At 41.9% G+C, this 7,041-nt stretch overlaps 1 protein-coding gene across 4 annotated transcripts in view; it reads left to right on the forward strand.

The window, feature by feature from the left end:
• PSMD1 (proteasome (prosome, macropain) 26S subunit, non-ATPase, 1) overlaps nt 1-7,041 on the forward strand; it is a 122,070-nt gene that overhangs the window by 33,277 nt on the left and 81,752 nt on the right. The gene's annotated exons all lie outside the window — the stretch shown is intronic.

Here is a 7,041-nt window from a genome sequence, read left to right on the forward strand (position 1 = left end):
AAAAAAAAAAAAGGAGTCACATTCTAAACCCATCTGCCTGGGTTGACTCCTGACTCATCTTCTTACTAGCTGAATGATTTTCAGCGGGTTGCTCAACCTCTTTGCGCCTCAGTTTCCTCATCTTTAAAATGAGTATAATCATAATACCCATCTGAGAAGATATTTTTGACAAGTGAATTAATATATCTGCGATGCCCTTAGAGAGGTGTCTGGCACTAGTAAGCACTAAGTTTGTATTAATAATGGTAATTGTAGGAGTTGTAGTTGTGGAGTTGGTGGTAGTATTAGTAGATGTAATAATAGTTCTTCCAGTAGTTCTGTCTACTTAGATTCAATCTCAGACATCAGTGTTTCTCTTAGCTAAGATACAGCCATACCTTGTTTTACCGCACTTTGCTTTATTAAGCTTTGCAGATACTGCATTTGTTTAAAAATTGAAGGTTTGTGACAACCCTGCATCAAGCAAGTCTATCAAAACCATTTTTCTAACAGTATGTGCTCATTTCATTTCTCTGTGTCACGTTTTGGTAATCCTCACAATATTCCAGACTTTTTCGTTATTATTGTATCTGTTACGGTAATCTGTCATCAGTGATTTTTGATATTACCATTGTAGTTGTTTTGGGACACCATGAACCACACCCATATAAAACAGCAAACTCAATCAATAAATGTGTGTGTTCTGACTGCTCCACACACCGATCATTCCTCCATCTCTGTCCCTCTACTTGGGACTCCCTATTCCCTGAGACACAACAATATTGAAATTAGGCCAATTAATAACCCTATAATGGCCTCTGAGTGCTTAAGTGAAGGAGAGAGTCCCACATTTCTCACTGTAAATCAAAAACTAGAAATGGTAAAGCTTAGTGAGGAAGGCGTGTCAAAAGCCGATACAGGCCAAAGGTAGGCCTCTTGCATCACGGACAGCCAAGTTGTGAACGCAAAGAAAAAGTTCTTGGAGAAAATTAACAGTGCTACATCAGTGGACACACAAATAATAAGAAAGCGCAACAGCCTTGTTGTTGATAAGGAAAAAGTTGTGCTCTGGAGAGAAGATCAAAGCAGCCAAAACCTTCCCTGAAGCCAAAGCCTAATCCAGAGCAAGACCTTAACTCTTCAGTTCTGGAAAGGCTGAGAGAGGTGAGGAAGCTGCAGAAGAAAAGTTTGAAGCTAGCAGAGAGCTTGGTTCATGAAGTTTGAGGAAAGAAGCCGTCTCCGTAACATGGAGGTGCAAGGAGAGGCAGCAAGTGCTGATGCAGAAGCTACAGCAAGTTACTGAGAAGATCTAGCTAAGATCATTGATGAAGGTGGCTACACCAAAAACAGGTTTTCCATGTAGACAGAATAGCCTTCTATTTGAAGAAGATGCCATCTAGGATTTTCACAGCTAGAGAGAAGAAGTCAGTTCCTGGTTTCACAGCTTCAGAGGACAGGCTGTTCTTGTCAGAAGCTAATGCAACTTTAAGTTGAAGCCAATGCTCGTGTATCATTCTGAAAATGCTAGGGCCCTTAAGAATCATGCTAAAGCTATTCTACATGCTCTGTAAATGAAACAACAAAGCCTGGTTGACAGCATGTATTAGGGTTCCCTAGAGGGACAGAATTAATAGGAGATGTGTGTGTGTGTATATATATATATATATATATATATACACACACACACACACACATACATACACACACACACACATATATATGAGTTTATAAGTATTAACTTACACAATGACAAGGTCCCACAATAGGCTGTCTGCAAGCTGAAGGAGCAAGGAGAGCCACTTTGAGTCTCAAAACTGAAGAACTTGGAGTCCAAAGTTTGAAGGCAGGAAGCGTCCAGCACAGGAGAAGGATGTAGGCTGAGAGGCTGGTCCAGTCTCTCCTTTTCACGTTTTTCTGCCTGCTTTATATTCTCTGAGAGCTGATTAGATTGTGCCCACTCAGATTAAGGGTGGATCTGCCTTCCCTAGCCCACTGACTCAAATGTTAATCTCCTTTGGCAACACCCTCACAGGCACACCCAGGATCAATACTTTTCATCCTTCAATCCAGTCAAGTTGACACTCAGTATTAACCATCACACAGCACATCTGTATACATGGCATGCTAAATATCTGAAGCCTACTGTTGAGACTTACTGCTCAGAAAAAAGATTCTTTTCAAAATATTACTGCTCATAGACAGTGTACTTGGTCCCCCATGGGTTCTGATGGAGTTGTACAAGGAGATTAATGTTATTTTTATGCCTGCTAACACAACATCCATTCTGCAGTCCATGGATCAAGGAGTGCTTTTTACTTTCAAGTTGTATTATTTAAGTGATTTCTTAAGACTATAGCTGCCATAGGCTGGGCATGGTGGCTCATGCCTGTAATCGCAACACTTTGGGAAGCCAGTGCAGCAGATCACCCAAGGTCAGGAGTTCAAGACCAGCCTGGCCAACATTGTGAAACCCTGTCTCCAGTGAAACCTTGTGTCTACTAAAAATACAAACCTTAGCTGGACATGGTGGCAGGTGCCTGTAATCCCAGCTACTCGGGAAGCTGAGGCAGGAAAATCTCTTGAACCTGGGAGGTGTAAGTTGCAGGGAGCTGAGATCACACCATTGCGCTGCATCCTGGGCGACAGAGCAAGACTGCATCTCCAAAATATATATAATAAATAAAAAAGACTAGCTTCCGTAGAAAGTGATTCCTCTGATGGCTCTGGGCAAAGTAAATTGAATGCCTTCTGGAAAGGAGTCACCATTCCAGATGCCATAAGAACATTCATGATTCACAGGAGGAAGTCAGAATATCAACATTAGCAGGAATCTAGAAGAAGTTGATTCCATCCCTCATGGATAACTTTGAGGGGTTCAAGGCTTTAGTGGAAGAAGGAATTGCAGAATTGGTGAAAATGACAAGAGAACTAGAATTAGAAATGGAATCTGAAGATGTGACTGAATTGCAGTCTCATGATAAAACATCAGTGGCTGAGGAGTTGCTTCTTAGGGATGAGCAAAGAAAGTAGTTTCTTGAGATGGAATCTACTCCTGAAGATGCTGTCAACATTGTTGACATGTTAGGTATAGGAAAAAGTATAAAAGAAGTAATCACTTGCCAGGTCTGACCTGCAGACCCTGGGGGAGCCATGCAGACCCTGGCCGGGCGATAGATAAAAGAAGTTCTCAGACATGGATATCTAGTGGAAGAGCAGGCTAGGAGGCTGCTGGCACTAGGGCGGAAGAGAGTTAGCTGCCCTGATAAGCTGGAGATGCTCATGTTTATTTAGTACAGATTTAATGAGGAAAGCTTGGAGCAAATACAATTTGTGGGTAATTAACATTGTCGACCCCCTAAGTAGAGAGCTGTCCTGCACACAAATGATCAAAGGTTAGTTTCTGGAGACAGGAGTAAACAAATTTATCTAGATAAGTTCCTTTACTTTCCCTTGTTATCTAACCCTTGCTCTTAAGAGAATTTAACTGCCTTTAGCTGAATCCTCTTGAAGCTTTTTTAAAACCTCCTGGCCTTCCAAAAAGGTTTGCATCTTTCCCTATAATTTTTATAACTTTTCCCACCACCTTGACTGATCTCCTACATCTCCCCCTTTTCTGTGTTTTGCATCAGGTTTTGTTGATTGAGGAGTACAGATGTGTGCAGCAACAGATTTGTTAGGCATAGCGGTTATAACTCGTTTTCTGGCTTCACATCTTAGAATTAGTAAATAACAGAAGACAAACATGAGTATAATCAGTAACATTCTTTTCCAATCAAGGAGTGACCCCCCCCCGCAGGAGTGGGGGTTATCCAGAAGAGATTTATCGCACATCCTTCCATATGGCTCTCTGTTGGGTGTGTAGATCTACGGTGTTTAGGGATTCTAGAATTTTAGTTTTAAGTTGCCTTACGTCTGCTGTTAAATTATCATGTAAGGTTCCCCAGAGGTGTTGTTGCATCTCATTCCAACTATGTATTGATTGATTCCAAGGTAGAGAGGTGACATAGGTATGCTTATGCTCCCAGTCACCGTTTAAGTGCTATCAGAATGCCAGTGCATCTTGCCGCTCCCCTACATATTCTAAGGCAGCCTCAGGGGCTTGCAGCCTTGCAAGAATCTTTTGATCTATACCCTGCTGTAAGAGAAGTTCATTAGACACATTTTTGGCCAAGTTATCTACAAAGGTAACTGTTTGTATTGATTCAGTAATAGAGTCCACAGCAATACTAGCAGTTGCTAAGATGACTATGACTGAGACTATACAGGTTATAAGTGTGCCTGTGAATCTTTTGGGTCTGACCTGGTACGGGGCACGTTCTCAGGTGGCAAGAGCAGAGGAACCTTGCCAATCACGTGTAAAATTGGTAGGAATGCTTCAGATTGTCTCCTTAATACCATGACTCTTGTAGTATTTAAATGAGATATATTGTAATTAGTGATGCATGAGGCGAACCAAACCTGTCCCTGCACTCAGGTCACAAACGTGGAGTTCTGGGGTGTAATGGAAATACTGGTTCCCATAAGGAAAACATATGGATGGGTAGTGCAACTCAGGCACTGATCTGTGTGATTATGAATAAAAGTCACAATATAGTTGTTACTGGAATTATGATATGTCCCATACCAGGTGTTAAGGGAGATGCTAAGATGTCCCAGGCACCATAAAATGTCTTGGGGGTCGCATGGACTCTACTTGGGGTCTGGGATATCCCATCCCTCCATCGGCCCAAATTATAGGGGAACGGGACGTGGCTACAAAACTGTGATTAATGCCGCGATGGATGCAGACATTAGTATGGTTGCTCTGCAAGTGGCAGTGAGGGCTCCAGTCTAAGATGTTGTAATAGCCTAAGTGGAGTCTACGGGCTTGTCCTCCATGACAGACCTTCCAGCCAAAGTGGAATCTGTTACTTTCCCGGCTACGTTCTTTAGCACAGGAAGGAATGTTGGGGAAAGTGGTGTTGGTTGTATTGCCCAGTTTGAGTCTGTCTGCAACCAAGAATGTTAAGGCATTTCCTTTGCCACAATGTAGCCATACTTGAGTTTGGGCGGTACACAGTAAGGGTTAGAACTTTTATAACTAACGCACAGTGGGAGGATAGTGTAGTGATATATAGTGTTATCTGGCACCTTAATCCAATGTGTGCCATTAATGAGGGACCCCAGTGAGGGTAAGTCGGTCCCTCCTAGCCAAGCAGTTACGTTGTTACAGGCTGAGAAGTGGGTGTCTGCCCAAGTAACGGCAAAAGAAAAGCAGATCTAAGAGATGAGCCCAATAGAGAGTAGCAGGTGCAAGTTGCAGGCAGATGAGAAAATAAGAAGGGTTAATACCCTACGAGAGTTGCAATGTACAACAGAAAGCATAGCAAGGAACCAGTTATCTGGAGTGAATGGTGTCTGTGTCTGGAGCAGGATTCGCTCAACCTTCTGAGTTGTCTTCTTCAGCATCCCCCAGGTAATGTCTGGGACTCATGTCATCCTAGGAAGCCGTGTCATCCAGGGCTGCGGGTCCTGCAGGGACAAGTCCTTCATTTCTGGTACCGGGTTGGGTCCTAGCCACGCCATGTTATGATTTGATGTGTCGTGCTGGAATCCAGAGAGGACCTGAAGGGGTATGAACACAAGCATATCCTGTTCCCCATGTTAGCAAATCATTTGGACTACACCATACGTTACTATTTACATTTTTCCATTAAACTGCAGGTTTTATGTCTTGAGAGGTTTTAGCAAAGTGCTTTTCTATGGCTGATTGAAATTTATCATCTGAATTTTAAAAATTAAGGGTAGATAAGGCTTGTGCCAATAGTGTTGCCAGGTTCTTACTGATATTCCCCCTTTTTTGTTTTTTTGAGTATATTTTTAAGAGTGGAATGGATATGTTTTACTATGGCCTGTCCTTAGGGGTTATTTGAGATGCTTGTGGAATGTTGGATGTTCTACGTCTGACAAAATTTTAGAAATTGTGAGCTGGCATAAGCTGGGCCACTGTCAGTTTTAATTTTTTGGGCCGCCCCATAAACTCAAAAGTTAAGAGAAGATGTTTAATAATATGTTGGGTGGACTCTCCAGAAAAGTATGTGCGCTAATTAAGTGAGAATTGGCGTCAATGGATACATGTACATATCTTAGTTTTATAAATTTAGGGACGTGAGTAACATCTGTTTGCCATAACTGATTAGGTTCTAGTCCTCTAGGGTTAACACCTGTTGAAGGAGGGGAGGTGCCTGTGAGCTGGCAATCTGGGCATTGCAGGATAATTTCTTTAGTCTTTGGGTGAGTTTAAATTGTTTCGTTAAATTTCTCCAATTTTGGTGGAAAAATTGATGAAATTGGGTGGCTTTGTCAAGCAGTGACATCATAACTTGCAGATCTGCTTGTTCATTGCCATAAGCCAATGGACCAGGCAGTGAGCTGTGGGCTCGAATATGTGTGATAAAAATAGGATGTGTATGTTGATCTAGCAATTGCTAAGTCTAAGAAAAAGTGCACACAGGGTGGGCTCGAGAGTGGACTTGAGAGCTGTTTCAAGGTTCTGCAATAAATAGCGTAAGCAGAGTCACTAACAATATTGATGGGCTGAACAGAAAAAGTTTCCAGGGCCAGTATTAAGGCTCCAACCTTAGCGCTCTTAAGTGCTAGTAAATCCAGAGTGAGTAAAGGAGTTGTGTGGTTTCTACCAAATTGCCACTTTTCCATTTTTACCAGAACTGTCAGTAAGAAGCATACTGACTTACTAATTCTTTGAAAACAAATTTAGAACTTATATCTAACAACCCCTCCCCTTGTATTTCCTTACAGCTTTCTTTTCAAACTTTTTAAACAAGACTTGGCCTAGTTGTTTTGCTTGATTTTCCAAAAGAAGAAGCTTCTCTGGATAAGGTGGAGGATAGTTAAGGGAAGTTTTAGTAAGTGCTGTTTTTATGAGCCTCTGCATCAACTTACGGTTGCATGGTATGAGACAGCACCCAACAAGAATAAGTACCTGTTACAACTGTGAGGGAAATAAGAAGGCTATTTGAGGCTATTATTCCTTTCCATTTACCGGACTACTTTTCTTTTTTT

Source organism: Colobus angolensis, unplaced genomic scaffold (genome assembly GCF_000951035.1).
Source record: "Colobus angolensis palliatus isolate OR3802 unplaced genomic scaffold, Cang.pa_1.0 Scaffold33, whole genome shotgun sequence".
Classification (NCBI taxonomy): Eukaryota; Metazoa; Chordata; class Mammalia; order Primates; family Cercopithecidae; genus Colobus; species Colobus angolensis.